Consider the following 22,050-nt stretch of genomic DNA (forward strand, 5'->3'; position numbering starts at 1 on the left):
TTTCTTTTTTTTTTTTTTTTTTTTTTTTTGCGGTACACGTGCCTCTCACTGCTGTGGCCTCTCCCGTTGCGGAGCACAGGCTCCAGATGCGCAGGCTCAGCGGCCATGGCTCACGGGCCCAGCCGTTCCGCGGCATGTGGGATCTTTCCGGACTGGGGCACGAACCCGTGTCCCCTGCATCGGCAGATGGACTCTCAACCACTGCGCCACCAGGGAAGCCCTCAATTTCATTTCTTTTTATGGCTGAGTAATAGACGTTGACGCTTCAGAAGATTACAGGCCAGTTATTTTGGATGGTGTTTCCTGTCAGATTAGGTTAGGTTAGGTTTAGTTTATGCATCTTTGGCAGGAGCAGCATAGAACCGATGCTGCATCTTCCTTGCTGCATCTCTTCAGGCGGTGCATGATTTCCACCTGTCCCATCATTATGACGCTGACTGACCACTTGTTTAAGGTGGTGCTTGCCAGACTTTTTCACTATAGAATCACTCATTCCCCCTTTATTAATTTATATTAATATTACAAGTATGGATTCTTCATTTTTTATTCAGTGAGTTGTAATTGGTTATTATCGTTATTCCTTTAGATGCTTAAATGGTCTCAGATATGGCCAGCAGGAACACCTTCAAGCTGGCTCCTGTGTCTTCTTAACACATCCCCCTTTTACTTGGGCATTTCTTTATTTTCTGCCACTATAAGACATTCCAAGTTTGTCTTATACTTTCCCTATTCCAGCCCTGCTTTCTTTAGTGGAAAATTATCTCAAAGCGAAGATTTGAGTGCTAAGGGTACTCAATACCATTGTGGAGCCACTGGTCCCAGGCCATCTCAGTGGTCAGAGCTGGGGAATATCTGCATGTGTGTATATGTATACACACACCTATGTGCCCACGACATCTAAATTTATTTCTGTGTCCATATATTGAAAACCATGAATTTACACCATACCTCCAATTTCAGACTGACAACACAGGGTTCCTTTTGTTTTCTCCCTTTCCAAACTTGTAACTCCCTTCTCACATAGTGAGACATGTGGCTCCCATTAGGCTCAGTGGAACAACCCATATTGGTACAGATTTTCTTCCTCTTGGACATGCTTAAAATTGCTCATCAAAAAAAAAAAGTGAAATCACTTTTGGGGTACTTTTCCTGCTAGATATTTAAATAAGCATTTTTATTTCTCTCTCAACATGAAGAGTAGAACTATTCATTCCATATATAGATGGGTTCCTAAAGTTTTGCAAATTTATAGGCTTAAGCCAGCCAAACTCATGCTACAAAGAACATTTTTTAATATATATTTTTAAAATGGAGTATAGTTGATTTACAATGTTGCATTAGTTTCAGGTGTACAGCAAAGCAAATCAGTTATACATATACATGTATCCACTCTACAAAGAACTGTTTTATCCATAGAGTGCCCTGTGGGTATTGGCATATTTGTGCTGTGTTTACCATAGAGCCTGTGTATTATGAGAAAAGAAACGAGTCATTTGCCTAGTTCAGAAATATGAGGAAGAAGGGACTCTGATTACCCCCATCTTCTATTTCCATATTCTTTTCCCTGTGAATTGTAGCTAATTCGTGGCTTTCGTTATCACTATTCACAAGACTCTCAAATCTCCATCTTCTCTGGACCTCCACTCACATGTGAGCCTGGATTTCAAGTCTGTGATATAGCCCCAGAAATACATATTCTTTTAAGCATCCCTACTGATATTAATGCTAGCTTATAGCCAGCTAACTGCTTCTCACCTACAGAGAACACTGAGGGTTTCAAGTGCGAACCAAGCAGTATTGCTTCTGTTCCTGGCTCAGCACCTGGGAAAGAAGGTAAGCCTCGGCAGTGGCCCTGGCTCCTGAGTTGATTGCAAAGAGTTGACTTTTTGGAGTGGTTTCACTAAAAGCATGCTTTAACATCAGGTCTCTCACTCACACAAAATAAGGGAGAGAAGAGGGTCTACTGGACCACGGATAATAACACCTGAGCTGGAATGATACCCAATCTTGATATTTCTTACCAAGGCTCATCTTCAGCAAGCAAGTACCTATGTAGTGCTGGTAGAAAATAGACAAAGGAATGGTCCCAATCCTGGGAAGAGGTAGAATTTTAAGGTAGGAAAGGGAACTTAACCAGAAAGTAAGAGTTTTAAATTTTTTTATTTTCTTCCCATAGTAATAACAGCTTAGCACTTTTCTCTTTGAGGGGAAAAAAGCTTTGAGTCATGAATGCTTTCTGCAGCTGGCTGCACCATATGCAGTATTCAAAAGACAAGAACTAGCTAATCATAGAGAACCAGCGGCAGCTTAACAGCCCTCTGCTGGCTTCCAAAGGGCTTATAATTGAGTACAGATGGTCCCGGCAGGATGGGTATGAATCCCTGCTGACTCTTCACATCCCAGAGGGCCAAGGGGGGCTCATGAAGCCTCCCAGCCCTGATTGTGCCCTCGTGGGGGCCACTGAGGAAGGAGGGGAGGCAGGTGGTGCGAGAGCCTGCTGGCTGCCTTCTGCCCAGCCTTCCCTCGGCTGTGTGAACAGATCTTCGGACCGCAGAGTGTAGCTTTGATGAGTCTAGGGTCTCAAGATTACAGAAGTCCTGGGGTAAGGGAACAGGGTTGGGGGTTCTTTATAATCATTGGAAGAGCCTCATTGTGCAACCTGCAGGTGGCTGCAGGGCGCCAGAGCCTCACGGAGGAGGGATGTGGTGGGCATGCACAGACGGCTCCTTTCAGGGAGCATCCTCCTGGGGGTGGGGCCCTCACAGCTGGCCCGCCCTCTCCTTTCCCACTCTCTTTCCCATCTCTTTCCCAGCTTCTCTCTTTTTTTGGGGGGTGGGGTACGTGGGCCTCTCACTGTTGTGGCCTCTCCCGTTGCGGAGCACAGGCTCCGGACGCGCAGGCTCAGCGGCCATGGCTCACGGGGCCCAGCCGCTCCGCGGCATGTGGGGTCTTCCTGGACCGGGGCACGAACTCGCGTCCGCTGCATCGGCAGGCGGCCTCTCAACCACTGCGCCACTAGGGAAGCCCTCAGCCTCTCTCTTTAAAGGAGTTATGGTAGTCATCCTTGCATCATTCACAAAAAGCTTTTCTGGCTTTTCTAGCTAAACAGAATTCTAAACTTCAGTCTCATTCAAAAAACTTTTCTAGCTAAGTAGAATTCTAAACAAATTTCAGTCTGCTCTTAATACCAGAGTCAGTGAATTGGGAGTAGATACACAGATAATCCAAAATTCATGTAGTCTTTGGAGCGGGAAAGAGAGAAGACAGCTCCCTCTCCTTACCTTGGGGCCTAGCCATCCCTCCCACGTGAATCTACCGCTTCTAGCTGACAGCACAAAGTGCATTTCTTTCTAAAGACTTGTATTTCTTCCTCTTATACCATATGCTCCAGCCAGAGCTGCAGTAAAATTCTATGTATCATGTCCTGTTTCTGAGCTGAACACGCGTTCCTATCCCCTCATCGTTTGCCTTGTTTCTGTGAGAACCCTCCTTTCTTCAGATGTGGGAAGGAGTTCCCTCTGCATTGCTTGCATTTCAGTATGATTCCTGGATTTGCCTTTCACCTCTGGCCACGTTGCCATCATTCCTGTGGGAGGTGAGAGCATGAGAAAGAACAGAGGTCTGGGCCTCAATCAAACGGGCCGGCTGTCTCAATCGTTAGAGTCCTATGTGCCAAAGGAGTCAGGGCTGAGAGTGGATTGCTACAAGGCTTGCTCGCCCTGCACAGAGAAATCTGAACCTGGTGGGCAGCTCCACCTAGGTGTCACCCTCACTGCTGGGAGGAACACCTGCACTTGCTTGTCCTCCTGGCTCCCACAGTGGGCGGGGCATGGCACAGTCCTGGCCAAGTTGTCATGGTCTCCAGGCTTGGGCCTCTGCAGCTGGCTGGGACCGGTGGGAGCTGTAGCCTCGGCTGACACAGGGAAAGAAGGCAGTCTTTGCTGCTTGGCTGATTTGGAAGCTGTGCCGAATTCCTGCCCATCTGTTCTCCCAACTGAGCCAAGGCCAAAGCTGTCTAGCTCTTGCCAACCCAGGGAATGACATGGAGCCCTGTGTCCTGCAGCCCTCATTCTCACTGCCCTCTGCAGCCCCTCTCATCTGTCAGTTTGACTCCCCACAGAGATGGCCCTGGGCTCACAGCTGCTGTTTGCCCACAGATGTTCATGGGTTTTCTGCCTTGTATGTTCTCCATCATTTTTCAAAACCGGCCCCGAGCTGGGTGCTGGCACCGACATTACCACCAACCCACTGTGGCTCTGTGCAGGTCCTCCTGGCCACCTCTTAGCTTTCTTATCTTTATAAAGTGGGGTACAGTCTCCACTATCCTGACAGAGGGACATGAGAGAAAGTAGAAGAGACTGCTGTCGTTTGCCCTGTACTCGCCTCCTACTTCCCTAGTAAGAGGACCCTGGATTTTATTGGCTGACAAAGTGCCCAGTCCCCCTTGCGGTAGGGTGTGGCCAGGGAAAAGAGCCCTAACCTTGGGGCAGACGCTTAGGAGAGCTCTTTGAAACTGGTAGGAACACCACTTTTTCCTCTTGTTCTCCCCTTTTTCCTGCCTGCAACACAGAAGTGATGGTTGAAGCTCTAAAGGACAGAACTCTGTGCACAGAAGATGGTGGAGCCAAAAGACAGACGGAGCCTGGCTCTCAGGTCATATCCTGAAGCTGCCGTCCCAGCTCTACGTGGTCTCTCTTCACACTTTTCCGTGAAAACCTAAATCCCTCATTTGTTTCAGCCACTGAGGCCAGGCTGTATTGTTGGCCTCAGGCTGAATTGCCAAGTCCTAACGGCTACAGAGGACAAAAATGGGATCCCAAGTCCTGAAGTCCAAAGGCTCTGCCTATTCTTTCTTCTTTCTTCTTGTCTCTGCAGGAAGCAGCATGGACATTGTGCTTCAAGGTTGACGCCTGGCCATTTGGTGACAGTGCGGAGTGAGCGCTAAGACGTGTCTGGCTTTGTGCCATCACTTCCGTAGTCTCCAGTCCAACTGGATCTTATAAGAATGAGGGAGGACACATGTCTTCTCATAGGGTTTATGGAAACTGATGGTAGCAGAAAAATAACTGGCAAGAAAACAGACTTCAATTCTCTGAAAGTTGGTGACCACCTGTTTTTCACTTCTCCAGGTGTATTTCAAAGCAAAATTAGGAAATGGGTCCGGATCCCCAGTTTGGTGGCAACTTAGAGGTCTTGTGGTCCAATCTGCCGCTTGACCCCTGAGTCGCCTGTAGGTTGTCTCTGAGAGGCCTTAAAAGCTTAAAAAAAAAAAAACAGGACTGTCATACAGAGTGAAGTAAGTCAGAAAGAGAAAAACAAACATCATATATTAACACATATATGTGGAATCTAGAAAAATGGCATAGATGATCTTATGTGCAAAGCAGAAATAGAGACACGGATGTAGAGAACAAATGTATGGTTACCAAGGGAGAAGGGGTGGTGGTGGGATGAATTGGGAGATTGGGATTGACATGTATACACTTTTTTTTAATACTTTTTTTTAACATCTTTATTGGAGTATAATTGCTTTACAATGGTGTGTTAGTTTCTGCTTTATAACAAAGTGAATCACGTATACATATGTCCCCATATCTCCTCCCTCTTGCGTCTCCCTCCCACCCTCCCTATCCCACCCCTCTAGGTGGTCACAAAGCCCCAAGCTGAACTCCCTGTGCTATGCGGCTGCTTCCCGCTAGCTATCTCTTTTACATGTGGTAGTGTATATATGTCCATGCCACTCTCTCACTTCGTCCCAGCTTCCCCTTCCCCCTCCCCGTGTCCTCAAGTCCATTCTCTACATCTGTGTCTTTATTCCTGTCCTGCTCCTAGGTTCTTCAGAACCATTTTTAAAAAAATTTTTTTTCTAGATTCCATATATATGTGTTAGCATACAGTATTTGTTTTTCTCTTTCTTACTTCACTCTGTATGACAGTCTCTAGGTCCATCCACCTCACTACAAATAACTCAATTTCGTTTCTTTTTATGGCTGAGTAATATTCCATTGGACATATATACACTATTAATACTATGTATAAAATAGATAACTAATGAGAACATACTATATAGCACAAGGAACTCTACTCAATGCTGTGTGGTGACCTAAATGGGAAGAAAATCCAAAAAAGGGGATATATGTACACGTATAGCTGATTCACTTTGCTGTATAGCAGATACTAACACAACATTGTAAAGCAACTATATGCCAATAAAAATTCATTAAAAAAAGTAACAACTAGGATCTGAACCCAGGTAGTATGATTCCCCCAAACCCACATTGTTTTTCACTAGTTGATGCTTCTCTAAAACAAAAAAAAGCACTCAATAGATTGTAGCTATTATTATTACTACCTCTTTAAAAGGAGAGAGCTGAAATTGTTGAACTCTTAAAAAGACAGAGGATTATAATACTTTCTTGGTGGTGGTAGCGTTGTGATAAACAAACACTAAATTGTTTTGTATGCCATCCTTCTGGATTGTATGACATTCTAAAGGGCGGTCTAGGCTTCTGAGAAGCTTAATGCCTCATATAGTGGATGATTATTGAAGGCATATTTTTAACTTGTTTGCTGCTCTGTTTATCCTTGGTCCGTCGAGCTTTACCCAGGGAAATTTAATTCTTAATATCAGGCCAAATAAAAATTAAGAAGATACCTTTTCTTGAAACATGCACCTACACGGAAAAGCAGCATAACAGTGTTTAAAATCATGGACACTGAAGCAAGGCTACCTGGGTTCAAATCTTTGCTACTTTCTAGTGATTTTTATGAAATTCCTTAAACTCTCTGTGTCTCAGTAGCCACATCTGTAAAATGGGCTTATGGTAATAGTAATACCTGTCTCTAGAGTTGTTATAATAATTAAGTTACTTAATCCATGCAGGGCACTTAGAACTGCTTGGCACATAGTCACTGCTCAGTCAGTCTGAACTAGTATTACATACAGACCTGCCGTCCCACAGTACAAAGCTAAAAGAAAACAAAGGAAAGTCGTGGGGCATCAACTTCTGTTTGGGGTTATTCTTGCCTATAAGCCTTATTCTTTTTAAGTGAGTGAAAAAGAAATTTTGAGAGCGAGGGCTTCAGAAAATAGCTGTGGGGATTTTACTCAGCAAATTCCAGGACTTAAGGACGAGGAAGTGTGACATTTTAATGAGTTATAAACACGAGATGGTGCTGTAAACAAGTTCAGTAACAGGCTCTTCACCTCCCCTCTGGCTGCCTCTGGGCTGCCACTGCCCTGTGCCCTCTTGAGCTGAAGAGACCCAGAAACCCAAGCCTCTTCTTTTTCTTCTTCTTCTTTTTGAAACAATTCCAACACATAGGAGATATGAAAATTCAAAGACAGTTACAAAAACTTGTGGTATAATTTAATTGTTTATAAGTTAACACCTTTTAAAAATGACTCCACAAATAACATGTTTATTTCAGGAAACAGCTTGTATAGAGCAGTGTACATTATGTTTTAAGAAATGGAAAATCACTACTAGGTGCAATCCATAATTAAACTCACAGATAACTGTTAAAAATTAACATTTTAAACACAAACCCCAAATTATAATAACTTGATGAATAACTTCCTTTGGAAATACGACCAAATTTGTATGTATGAGGCCCAAGTCAAATGGTCCCCTGCTTCCCCTTCACCAAGCTCTGGCTACACCTTTTGTGCAGAGAAAAGATTGGGGACATGACTTGGAATTCTGGTTGTCTGAACCTTCATTATAGGGGGCGGTCAGAGTTTTCCTCATAGAGAAAACTGCTGGGTACTTTCCTAGCCTCTTATCCATCCACCTCTTCCAGGCCTGGCTTGTCACTCACTACCTTCTTGAGACTGTCCATTTCCATACCTGCCCCAGAGCAGATGCCCCCCTAACACTTCCTCCCTCTTTGGTCCTCCTCTTGGGAACAGTATTTCCCAGACCAAAAGATAGCAGGAGGCCACGGGGAAAGAACAGTAAGTTAATATTTATTGAACACCTACTATGGGCCAGGAACTGTCCTGGGTGCTTTATCTGCATCATCTCATAACAACCGTAAACCTAGTATCTGTCACCATTTTTTTCATGTGGGGGAAACATGCTTGGAGAAATTAGATATCTAAGTCTTCCAAAGTTAAACAGCTAGTTCGTGGCCAATGCTGCATGTTTTTTCTGTCATCCCCATGTGATCGAGAAGGAGGTCAGGACTGGCGGCTCAGATGGAGATGAATCTGCAGGGGATTCTCTCAGTCTGTGGCCACGTCTGGTCCATTTTGTTAAGCACAGCAACTCTTAAGCATGAGCTCTTCTCTCTGACTCCCTTTCCCACGGCTTTACTTAGTTCAGGCCTTTGTTAGCCTCTTCCTGTGGTACAGTGCAGACTTTGGAACCTGCTAGCTTAGGCTTCAATCCCAGCTTTACCTTTTACGGGGTGTGTGACCTTTGTCAAGTTGCTTGCCTTTGTCTTACCTCAGTTTCCTTATTTGTAAGATGGAGATAATGACATCTTTCTTAGGGAGTAGAATTGTGGGGTTGAAATGAAACCACATAAGTACTTGTAGATCTCATCAAATCCCGTTCTCTCCCTTTTGCTTGGACTGCCTACTGATTCATCCGTGCTACAAATATGTACTGCGCACCCACCATGTGCCAGGAATTCTTCTGGGCACTTAGGATAGACCTGCTTCCTGCACTTGGAGAATTAGAGTGCATGGGGGAGACAGAAAATAAACAACTAGAAGCTAGATAAAAATATCATTTCAGATGGTGCTAAATGCTGGAAGAAAATAGAGCAGGGTCAAGGGATAGAGCTCTTTGGCTATCCTGTTTCCTCTGCACAGAATGCCCTGTCGCCACTGTGGAACTCTTACCTTTCAAGACCCCCTTCAAATGATCCCCTCCGTGAAATCATCACGGCTCACTATCAAATTTAATCATGGCCTCTCTAGACTTTCCCATTGGCTGTCCAAATCTGTCTGTGGGACTGAGGACAAGTGCTCTGTCTTACTCCTTGTTGCACTTTCCAAACCACTGTCCACCCTCAAGAAAAGCTCCTTGGATATACTGCAGAGGAGAGCTGACACTATCACCCCGAGAAACTGCCTGATGTGCCAGTTTGCGAGTGGCAAATCCTCGCATGGAGAGAGAGAAAAGAAAGGGAGCAGACATCCTGGAACCTCTACGGGGGTCAAAGGAACAACCTTCCAAACAAATGGCAGAATGAAACATCCGCACTGTGTGTATGGGTGTTTCTAGCAGGAGGGACACTGGTTCTCTTTTCTCGAAAAAGCCCAAGAAGGCTTCCTGCAGGAAGCTGGCTTTCTGGGAGCTACTGGAATGAAGGCCCTGTACATTAATGACACTGGGGGCTATGAGTCCACCTGACCCTCACTGACCCCCTCAGCCACCTGGGTCACCCATGCTCCAGCACCACAGTGGCAGATTCATCCTTTTTCATTAGGTACTCAGGGTCTGAGCACAGCTTCCCCCTGGGGTCCTAATCATTTCCTAGAAAAGTGGCCACCCTGCGCCCTGGAATTGGAGGTTTTGCCTTTTTTCCTTTCCACCTCCAGCTACAAGGGGTGAGGCGGTGTGTTTGACAGGAGGAATGGATGTATCTACAACACCTGTCACAGAGTTCTTCCCAGCCACTGGGTGTGGGCAGGGAGGTGTCCTGCTTGTGTTCTATCTGTTATGAAACCTCAGGCAAAGACAAACTCAAGCTGTGCTGACTCAACTCCCCTGGTCAGAAAAGCAGCTTGGGGCTCTTGGGCACAGAAAGGAATGTAACCCAGCAGCCATCGCTTGTAGGATTGCTTGATGCCCCCCAGGAATCTGAGTTTAGAGGAAACACCAGCCGAGTCCTGGGCTTGCTCCCTCCATGACGGAATTCCAGCTGCACTGCCCCTGAGATCCAGCTCTCAAGAGAGGAAACTGTGGCAGTTTCCTTAAACTGCATCAAAACAAAGCAGTTTTGGTGACTTACCCAGATACTAATTTACGCTCTGTTTTCATTGCTGTAGATGTTCTTGCCAATTCCCACCAAGAATTTAGCATTCCTTTGTGTTTCTCTGCCTTGGGGAGCACTGGGGGGAAGGTGAAGCAGCATTTTCTAGGCCAAGAGAACTTTGTTGGCTGGTCCCGGAGGTAGAGGACATTGAGGCCGGGCTTGGAGGAAAAGAGGCAGAAGCAGCCAAAGGAAAAGAGTATTGAGGGACTTCCCTGGTGGCGCGGTGGTTAAGAGTCCGCCTGCCGATGCAGGGGACACGGGTTCGTGCCCCGGTCCGGGAGGATCCCACATGCTGCAGAGCGGCTGGGCCCGTGAGCCATGGCCGCTGAGCCTGCGCGTCCGGAGCCTGTGCTCCGCAACGGGAGAGGCCACAACAGTGAGAGGCCCACGTACCGCAAAAAAAGAAAAAAAGAAAGTATTGAGGTCTTCTTCCAGACAGAGAAGGGTATTGCAAAGAGCCCCTGTGCCCAAGCCTGGTCCAAAAGCAATGCAACTGCTCTCTTTCAGAGATCACACAAGTCTGGAAAGTGAGCAGGTCAAAAGAGGCCAGAGTGACTGACGGCCAGTTCAGAAGGCCTTTCCTCGATGTTGTAGACTGTAAGATTCCGTAAGACCTTTGCATAAATCTGGAAAGGGGAGGCCCAGCTGTGACTGAGATTGAATTTCTAGGCAACTCAGAAGGATGAGGTTCAGTACAGATTCAATCTGTTTTGAAGAAATAAAATGAAATCTGATATTGTTTATAATTCTAAATTTTATGGAGCAGGGAATTCCCTGGCGGTCCAGTGGTTAGGACTCTGCGTTTTCACTGCCAGGGGCCTGGGTTTGATCCCTGGGGATCGGGGAACTAAGATCCCACAGGCCACGTGGCATGGCCAAAAATATATAAAATATAAATTTTATGGAGCAGAATGTATACTTGAATCAAAGTACTAGTATAGCACCCCATACACTCTTCCTATGAGTGAACAATAGGGCAGAACTGGGAAGCAAAACCCCAAATGGGACTCAAGTAGCCTTATTCTCAGCCTTCTAAAAAAAGTAGGGGTGGGGAAGAATTAGGACCGAGGTGAGGAGAAAGGTGAGCAACAGACATTCTGGAATGGGGAGGTTTTAGTTTGCTAGGGCTGCCATAAAATGTCACAGACGGGGTGGCTTAAACAACAGCTATTTATTTTCAATTCTGGAAGCTCAACATCCAAGATCAAGGTGTCTGCAGAGTTGATTTCTTCTGAGGCCTCTCTCTTTGGTTTGTAGGTGACTGTTTTTTCTCTGTGTCTTCGTATGGTCCCTCTGTGTTTGTCTGTGTCCTAATCTCTTCTTCTTCTTCTTTTTTTATACACCTTTATTAGAGTATAACTGCTTTACAATGTTGTGTTAGTTTCTGCTGTACAACAAAGTGAATCCGCTATATGTATACATATATCCCCCAACTCCTCCCTCTTGAGCCTCCCTCCCACCCCTCTAGGTGGTCACAAAGCACCGAGCTGATCTCCCTGTGCTATGCAGCTGCTTCCCACTAGCTAGCTATTTTACATTTGGTAGTGTATATATGTCAGTGCCACTCTTACTACATGCCAGCCTCCCCTTCCCCGCTGTGTCCTCAAATCCGTTCTCTACACTGCGTCTTTATTCCTGCCCTGCCACTAGGTTCATCAGTACCATTTTTCTAGATTCCATATATATGTGTTAGCATATGGTATTTATTTTTCTCTTTCTGACTTACTTCACTCTGTATGATAGTCTCTAGGTCCATCCGCCTCACTACAAATAACTCAATTTCGTTTCTTTTTATGGCTGAGTAATATTCCACTGTATATATGTGCCACTTCTTCTTTATCCATTCATCTGTCGATGGACACTTGGGTTGCTTCCATGCCCTGGCTACTGTAAATAGTACTGCAGTGAACATTGTGGTACATGTCTCTTTTTGAATTATGGTTTTCTCAGGGTATATGCCCAGTAGTGAGAATGTTGGGTCATATGGTAGTTCAATTTTTAGTTTTTTAAGGAATTTGCATCCTATTTTCCGTAGTGACTGTATTAATTTACATTCCCAACAACAGTGCAGGAGGGTTCCCTTTTCTCCACACCCTCTCCAGCATTTTTTGTACCTCTTCTTCTTATAAGGACATAAATCATAGTAGATTAGGGCCCACCCCAATAAAACCCATTTTATCTTAACCACCTTCTTAAAGGTTCTATCTCCAAATTAGTTACATCTTAAAGTACTTCAATAGGACTTCAACAGATGGATTTGGGGGGAAACACAATTGGTATGAACGACATCTATGGGCTCCCCAGCAGATGGGGAGTGACCATGAGGAAGCATTCATTCTCCTGGCTCCTCCCTGATGGGCTGCTGATAGGCAGTGACTGCTTTCACTCTGAAAACCACAGACCCTGTTGGCCACCCTCTGCTACTACAGCCCACTCTCTGGATTCCCTCCTCTTGCCCTTGGGACACTCCACCTTGTTAATTTCCCCTAACCCTTCCTACACCTTTGTGAATAGACTTTTCATTGATCTCTCCTTCATAACTCATCTAAATGTTCCATGGTTTCCTCTCAGGACTCAGAACTTTCCTATGTGCTAAGTACTGCGATAAATATAAACATACATCTTCGCTTTTTTTTTTTTTTTGCGGTACGCGGGCCTCTCACTGTTGTGGCCTCTCCCGTTGTGGAGCACAGGCTCCGGACGCTCAGGATCAGCGGCCATGGCTCGTGGGCCCAGCCGCTCTGCGGCATGTGGGATCTTCCCGTACCCGGGCACGAACCTGTGTCCCCTGCATCGGCAGGCGGACTCTCAACCACTGCGCCACCAGGGAAGCCCCATCTTCCCTTTTTTATAAAAAGCTTTATTGAGATATAATTTATATTTAAAGTACACAATTCCATTGTTTTTAGAATATTCACAGATATGTGCAAACATCACCATGGTCATTTTTAGCACATTTCATCAACTTCACAAAGAAACCCCATATCCTTTAACTATCAACTCCTTTAGCAACCCCCATCTGCCTCAGCCCTAAGCAACCACTAATCTACTTTCTGTAGATTTCTCTATTCTGGACATTTCATATGAAAATATTCATATAGTATGTGGTCTTTTGTGACTGGCTTCTTTCATGTACCCTAATGTTTTCAAGATTCTTCCACATTATAGCATGTGTCAATACTCCATTCCTTTTTGTGGCTGAATAATATTCCATTCTATGGTTATACCATCTTTTATTTATCCATTTGTCAGTTGATAGACATTTAGATAGTTTTCACCTTTTTGCTACCATGAATAGTGCTGCTATAAACATTCAGGTACAAGTTTTTTGTTTTCATTTCTCTTGGATTGGAATTGCTGAGTCATATGGTAAATCTGCATTTAACCATGTGAAGAACTGCCAGACTGTTTTCCAAAGGAGCTGCCCCATTTTGCATCTCTGATGTAATGTAATCAGATTTCTCTACATCCTCACCAACAATTGTTATTATCTAAACTTTTAATTCTAGCCATCCTAATGGGTGTGAAGTAGTAGCTCATCGTGGTTTTGATTTGCATTTTCCTCATACCTAATTATGCCGAACATCTTTCAATGTGCTTATTGGCATATATGTCTTCTTTTATGCTAACAACTAGTTTATGAGGTAAGTGGCTTATTAGCTCCATTTTACAGATGAGAAGACTGAGGCACAGTGAGGTGAAGTGACTTACCTAAAGTATACGGCTGGTGAGGGTTAGACTAGGATACGAACTCCAGCAGGCAGCTTTCATGTCCCTAACCATTACACAACACTGCCTTTGCATAAAAGAACAAGACCATTTGGGGGATAGCAGAGCAATAGGGCAGAATAGCCAAGGGACTTTTAAGAAGAGGAATATCTACTACTCACTTTTAAATAGTTTATATGCTGCATATAAATCTCTTTCATCTCCATCTGCAAATGGTTGTTTTGTGGAAAGGGGACCAAGTTCTTTCATGTTTGGGTTAAAGCCAGGGTGAAAATAATAGAACAGTCATAAGATATAGGGCAGAGAACAAGAACTCAGCAGGGGCAGAAAGTTAGAGCCAGAGCTGAACAAGATCATATAGAGCCCCTAGTAATTCACAGAAATCTGGGAGAGGGCTCTCTTTTTGGAATAATCCAGGCAGTTCAAACAAACCTTATCTGGATCCGAAGGGACTGGGAGACCCCAGCTGGGTTTCACTGATAAAGTAGTTTAATGGAAGTATGGCCAGATGTGTCTCCACCTCCTCCCCACTCTACCCCAACCCAGTCCTTAGCCTCTTATCCAAAGGGACATGTGGGTGCCAAAGCGCACTCTTTCCTCCTTCTCTCTTTGTATCAACAGTGAACACACAGGCCTTTGTTTCTGACCTTGAAGAGACTGTACAATCAGCATCATTCTCTAAAATATTTCTCAAAGACGGGCCTATAAAAATTCAGAGACGTTAGGGCTTCCCTGGTGGCGCAGTGGTTGAGAGTCCGCCTGCCGATGCAGGAGACATGGGTTCGTGCCCCGGTCCAGGAGAATCCCACATGCTGCGGAGCAGCTGGGCCCGTGAGCCATGGCCGCTGGGCCTGCGCATCCAGAGCCTATGCTCTGCAACGGGAGAGGCCACAACAGTGAGAGGCCCACGTACCGCAAAAAAAAAATTCAGAGACGTTAGAGGACACCCCATTTAGAAGCTTTCTTCCCTTAAATTCATCCCAGGAATCTTCTCCCTTTTCGTCCAAGTACTCCCACCCCCACCCTACACACACACACACACACACACACACACACACAAATACACACTCCTCCTGGTTCACTGCCACACTGCCTGATGATTCTCTCTGATTGAGAGGCTAAGCAAGGTAACAAGAAGGGAGGAATGAGTCTGTGAATCAAGTATATTTTCTGAATTTCCATCCTGTATCCCCAGCATCTGTCTGCTGATTTATCAAGAGAACCAGCGATGGTTTAGGAATGATGGACAGTCCTCGGAGGAAGCAGTGCCGGAAGCATGATGAGCAGAAATGCTGAACAACATGCTGGCTGGAGGGGAAATCAATCTCCGAGGCCGATTAGTTTGGGTGAGAGCCAAGAGAGGCAGAAACTTGTTACAGCTACACTCATCTTTCTTGCTACCTTTTTTTTCTAGATCCTAGAATAAAATTAGATTAGCCTCAGAGCTCAAGGTAGCTAACTGGTCTGAGCATATCATAGCAATGTCTCAACGTAGATGACTATTAAAAAATGCATAATATTCATCTTTCCAGTTCATCTGTAAGATATGTAAGGACAGGGCTCTGACCTATCTTCTGTAGTTCATGGAGTAACCAGTACAACGCTGGGCCCAAAAGGTGACTAAGCAACTTGCTGAAGTGAATTAGCTTCAAAGTAGAAACAAAAGGAACTTTCATTTTTTGAAAAACAAAAAGACTGTCTAATCTACCAGCTGAGTCTAATTCATCATGATGCACAGAGAATAAGATGGATAATTATAAACAGGGAAGCCCGCAGTGAATTTTGGAGGGGGTGGGGTTCTATAAAATGTTAAAAAACATGACTGTCATACAGACATATAGTCAAAGATTTATCTAATTCATTAGTGAGGGAACCAGCAGGATGACAAAGCCCGGTCAATCAAAGGAGGATACAAGGGACTGTTTCATATGATCCTTAAAAGAAAGGATGTGGAAGTAGGTTTGCAAAGAAGATATAACTAGTTAGTGTCATATATGGCAACAAGATCAGACCCTTTGAGGTTATGTTTTCTTTTTGAAAGAATTCATTTGCATTTCTACTGAATAGATGTCATTTGTAGCCTAGCAATATTCTCAAGTTAACATCTAACTTTACAGAGTCTGGGCCCAAATCATTAGTAATTAGTAAGTCTAACTATAAGTTACCTCTCTTTGAGCATCAGATGATCCTTAGGTGGGCTTGTTAGACAATGTGATGGCATGACATTAAATGGCATGTGTAATATTTTTTTGTCTTATTTCTAAGCTTTAGATAATTTTTCTTTTTTTAATATTTATTTATTTGGCTGCATCAGGTCTTAGTTGCGGCACACGAGCTCTTCGTTGTGGCACACGGGCTTCTCTCTAGTTGTAGCACGTGGGCTCTCTAGTTGTGGGGCACGGGCTTAGTTGCCCCATGGCATGTGGGATCTTAGTTCCCTGACCGGGGATCAAACCCGCGTCCCTTGCATTGGAAGGCGGATTCTTAACCACTGGACCACCACCAGGGAAGTCCCTAGGTAATTTTTCTTAATACACAGCTTCACTCCTTATAAGATACCATTTGCCTACAAATAAAGTCACCACACATGATCACATGTAAGCCTAGAAAATGTTTTTCAGAAGTTATCTAACCCAAACTTCAGACCCTCCCTACTTTCCCTGCCCTCACTCTTTTGCCATTTTCACACCTCCCTCCATGGTCTTTAGTTCATGGCAGTAACCATCCATGTGGAATGAAGAGACTTACCTCCCTCTGTCTGACTTATTTTAAGCCCTATTTACAAGCCAATATTTATAAGCCAATATTTCCTACTATGGATGGGAATCACAGTTGTTAAGCAAGTGTTTGTTTTCTTTTGCTTTTTCCCTCACAGGCCAAAAGCCATTCCTTTGGATCCCACTCAAGTTTAGGTTGGCTGTGCCAATACCATCAACTACATTGACTATTTTTAGGCAGCGGTATCTGACAATGAGGGAATTGCTTGTTGGATGACTTGGAGTTTATCCCCGCCCTATTGAACCAGGGTTAATAAACTCAGCAACAGAGCTTTGGAGGCGGACCTGTCCGCGTCCGAGGATATGGCTTGGGAAGAGCCCGAACTCGCCCTCTGCGGTGCCCTAACACCAGCCGAGACGGGTGAGGGGATTCGCACTGCTGTCAGTGCCACCTGCTCTACCAGCCAGGGATAAAAACAATAGCATTTCACCTGTTCAGCCCCCTTTGCTGTGAACCCTCCAGCCTCGTCATAGCCCTCCCTGATGGTTCCAGGAGACCCCAAGGGGCGTCTCACATGCACACATAGAAGAGTCCTCTGGGTTATCACTAGCACTGGTCATTTTTTTCCAGTCCTGCCCCAGCCTGCTGGGCTGAGGTCTATCAGAGAGCTCGCTTATGCCCTTGAAGGCACCTGGAGGCAACCACAGACCACCACTCATTGTGTCGAAGCCCCCGGCTGCAGGCCCATGAATCCCCTGTCTTACGCCCTCCTTGCCCCTGCCAGGTGCTGTGGAACCGCTCACTTAGTTTTAATTCTTTCCTTATTGCAGCCTTTCATCCTAGGACTCAGGCAGGTGTCCTTAGTGCATGGAGGGAGAAACATCTGCGTGTCTCTCCTGCTCCCACATGGACTTATCCTTTGCTCCATAAGATGAACTCTTTCCTGGGAGACTCATGGGAAACCCCTCTTAGGAGGCCCAGTGCTATGATTCTCCAAACACGCCCAAGTTTGTCTGAATCCAGGCTGCACGAAGTTCAGTTTCAGGCTGAGACCCCATTACTCCTTCAAATGGACACACATGGGAAAATAGGACATCACCCAGCAGCTCTGAGAGGCTCAGGAATGTTTCCCTGGCAAAGCAGAGGAACACGGGACAGTTTCCTACCTCTTCTGACTCATATCTCTAAAGTGAGCTCTTGTTACTCAGGTGAAGAAAAAGCGAGGTAATGAAGAAGAGATACAGGGCAGTGGAGACCCAGAGCATCATGTCAACTGTGTTGTTAACAAGTCTGGGCAAGTCATTTCCTCTCCCTGGCCTCACTGCCCTCACATGTAAAATCAGAGTGGTGCTCCGTCTAGATCAAGGGTTGGCAAACCTTTCCTGTAAAGGGCCAGATAAATATTTTAGGCTTTGCGGGTCATACAGTCTCTGTCATAACGACTCAAACCTGCAGTTGTAGCACAAAAGCAGCTACATATGGACAGCATATGGCTGCATTCCAACAAAATATGATTTATAGAAACAGGCAGTGGACTGGATTTGACCCGCAGGCCATAGTTTGTCAACCCTCGGTCTAGGTGGTCTCCAAAGTCTCTTTAAGTTTCAACAGTTCCTTTAGGTTAGAAGTGAATTACTTCGATACCAGACACCAATACATTTAAATGTAAGATCCCAAATGTAAGAACACCACCAGTTTACTTGTTTTTTAGATAACATCTTTTCTTTTGTCTTCCCCAGTGATGAACTGAATTTCAGCTGCATTTATGAAGAGCCTAGAATGTGCCAGGAGGTGCTCATGCTGTAGGGGAATCTAACGATATAATGACTAAATTGTACACCTCAAGTTATTCACAGTGTAATGAAAGAGATAGTCAAGTAATTACATAATTACAAAACATTACAATTATTGCGATAATTGTGCTATAATCAGTTATCGAGACAAATCAAGTTCCATTACATCTCAGTTTCAGAGGATAGAGGGGACCGGGTTCAAGGACTTTGCAATGTCACACGTGTAGGATATACAGAAAATCGGCTGGACCACCTGAAGTGCGTTCCTGTGAGAACTGATGGTCATGATTTCTCAGAGAAGTCCTGACTCAGTCTGGGACTGGTCCACAGAGCAATGTCATGACAGATTGCCCTTGAGGCCTGAGGGGCGGCCAGTGGAGGTGAAAGTCAGACTTTCTGTAGGTGAGGAGTAGCCTAGGGTACAGGACACGTGAAGGGAACCTCTCATTTTGGGATGCGTCCGCGACATTACATATAAATGGGAAACAGTGGCGAGAGTGTGTGTCAACACTCACGGGGCACCGTCCGCAGCTCCACAAAGCTTTGTATTTCTTGTTATGCTTCTTTTTTCAGGGAGATGAAGTGTTGGGAGAGGAGATGCTTAGACCACAAGCAAGATATTGTGCCAAGATTTCTGTCTTTGACATATTTATTTCTAAAATGTCATCATGACTTGATATATCCTTTCCATAAAACGTGCAATAAACTCAGCATGCCTTTGACAGTGTGGCTAGAGGATCCAAAGTCTTATCTTAGCCAAGTCTTCGATGGCCACATGCATGTCATTGGAGGAGCAACGGTGCAGATAATTCAAAACACCCTCAACCCATTTCTACTTGACTTTGGGATGCAGTACATTTGTGCAGGAATAAATTTATATTTTTCATATTTTATGGACTCACTGAAGCTTAGAATTTTACCAGAGCCCTTCATCTTACAGATGCTAAAAGGCAAGTTTAGTGAAGGGTTATTCAGTACTTGCTTTCAGTCACATAGTTAGTTTATAGAAGAACCAAATTTAGAACCTAGGTCTTCCAATGCCGCATTTAGAGCTGTAAGAACTGCATTTTATACTGTGACCCAGTGTGCATGCAAGAGCACACCTACATTCCTAAACTGATGTTTTCTGTTCTTTTCTCCTCCATTTGATTATCACCTTTTAAAAAGTGCTGGTCATGGGCTTCCCTGGTGGCGCAGGGGTTGAGAGTCCGCCTGTCGATGCAGGGGACGCGGGTTCGTGCCCCGGTCCGGGAAGATCCCACATGCCACGGAGCGGCTGGGCCCGTGCGCCATGGCCGCTGAGCCTGCGCGTCCGGAGCCTGTGCTTCGTAACGGGAGAGACCACAACAATGAGAGGCCCGCGTACCGCAAAAAAAAAAAAAGAAGTGCTGGTCATGACCCACTCAGTTGACTTTACAACCCAGTAAAAGGTCTCAGCTCAGTTTGGTTTTTCATGAACACTGCTCTAGGTGACAGCATTGCTCATATGCCATCACAACCTCACACCAAACGAAAAGGAATACTTTCTTACAACAGTATGAACAAATATATCCCTCTAAAAGATTACATGTGTATGCTACATTCCATAAGTGAGCAGAAAGAATTGGGAATATTGGGTTTTCTTGGGTAAAAAGAAGTTTAAATATGCATAAAGGGAGCCACAGATCTGTCAAATATTTTCAAACCACTTTCAAAGCTCACTTTCTCCATGAATTCCTTCCAGACTAAACTCATGGAGCTCTGATCCTCTCAACACTGATGTACATTTTTGCGGTCACTAATCCTAAACCTCATCTTTACCTCATTCCTTCTAGGAAATTGCAAAGAAAAAAACATTCCTATTGGTGTCTGGGAGACTCATGCCCTGCTAATTCCCAAGTCTGTGGGAGGGGGGATGGAGGCTCCAATCTGTAATGCAGAGTGACATGTCATCTCTACAGATCCAAATTCTGTATATTTGAGTGCTGAAAATGTAATGGCAGTGCACCAAAAATGTCCAAATTGTGCTGGTCTGGAATGGAACATAGGCTCTTATATGTATATATAATTAGATTTCCAGTGCCATTTTAGAAACTTTTCAGCCTCTGGACAGCACAGACCAAACTTGATTCAACCTGCCACTAGTACTCCACCCCAAACATCCTTCAGAGTTATACACTTTCAGCAAGGATCCCTTTGAAATTCATTTTGTTTTCTCAGCTACTAGAGCTGCAGGAGGTCATGACTAGGGGGTAAGGAGCAGAAGGGAGAAGCACAGGAAGGAGAGAGCTTGAAAAATCCTTGTGCTGGAGAATCAGTCTACAAATAGGGGAATCACAGCCTGAGACAGTGGACTCCCGGAAGATTGTACAAAATGGCCCTCAGGCCTGATCTGCTCCTTTCGCAGCTTGAACTGTTCTTTCCTAAAGTGGTTTCAATTTCCTCCTTCTCTGAGAGGCGGCAGCAGAACGGAGGATGCCAGGAAGGCAGAGGCCCAGTGCTTTTCTCAGTGGCTGCCCTGGCTGTGCTCTGACGACTGAGCTGATGGGAAAATGGCTCCTAATTAAATCATTTCATAAAAAAGAGACCATTTTCCACCTGAATGCACCCCACAGCTTTTGTATTGGGTAATTTGTTGTCCTAATAAGCTGGAGAGGTGGAATTCCAAGGTTGTAGCCACTGATGGTCCACAGAAACAGGGTCCATGCTTCGGCAGTGCCCTTGCCCTGCGGAGGGTAATGAGGAAACCCGACAAATGGCAGTTCCTTGTAACAATTCTGTTCACTGGAGACCTGGGGGCTGAGATTTGTGTTTCCCAGTCCTTAGGTTTAGGATGATTCTATGTCACTGAGATAAAACAAAAACAAAACAAAACCAGAAAAAAAGTGTCTCTGCCTTCTGTTAACTGAAAAAGAAGCAGGAGAGGACTTTTTGGTTTTTTGTTCGTAGATCTTGAAGTGATGGGGAAAGGAGAGTACTCCTTCAGCTATACTTGAACAGAAACATGGGAAATCTTCACCTCTGTTCAGCTCCACGGTCTTAGGACAGCTGGAGGGGCGACGCCACCCAGTGTGAGTCTGTGGACTCTGAAGTTAGACCAAGTGTCAGTTCCTGCTCTAACACTTAGCAGCTCTGTGGCCCTGGGCAAGTTGTGGCAATCTCTTTAAGCCTCATTTTCCTCACCTGTGAGAAGACAAGAATAACACCTCCCTCTTGGGGTAGTAGTGAAGAATAAAGAAGATTGTATTTGAAGAGTGTGTGCAATAGAAAACACTTATTAAATGGTAGAGAGAGAGACCGTTTTCTCCACATTACAGGAGAGGAAATGGAGGATTAGAGAAATTAAGTAGTTTGAACAAGGTCATAAAAGTAGTGAGCGGTAGGGTCAGGGTTTTGTTTGACTCTAAATCCAAGCACCATGTTTTCACTGTTGGTGCGCATCGAAGCAAACATTTAAATACATACAGTTTTAGGGCTTCCCTGGTGGCGCAGGGGTTAAGAATCCACCTGCCAATGCAGGGGACACGGGTTCAAGCTCTGGACCGGGAAGATCCCACGTGCCGCGAAGCAACAAAGCCCATGCACCACAACTATTGAGCCTGCGCTCTAGAGCCCACGAGCCACAACTACTGAGCCCACGTGCCACAACTACTGAAGCCCACGCACCTAGAGCCCGCGCCCTGCAATGAAGAGTAGCCCCCGCTCGCTGCAACTAGAGAAAGCCCACTCGCAGCAACAAAGACCCAACGCAGCCAAAAATAGATAAATAAAATAAATAAAATTTAAAAATAAATAAATAATACATACATACAGTTTTACTGGCTGTGAACTGAGCAGAAGT

Source organism: Monodon monoceros, unplaced genomic scaffold (assembly GCF_005190385.1).
Source record: "Monodon monoceros isolate NGI ecotype Baffin Bay Population unplaced genomic scaffold, NGI_Narwhal_1 Super_Scaffold_18, whole genome shotgun sequence".
NCBI lineage: Eukaryota > Metazoa > Chordata > Mammalia > Artiodactyla > Monodontidae > Monodon > Monodon monoceros.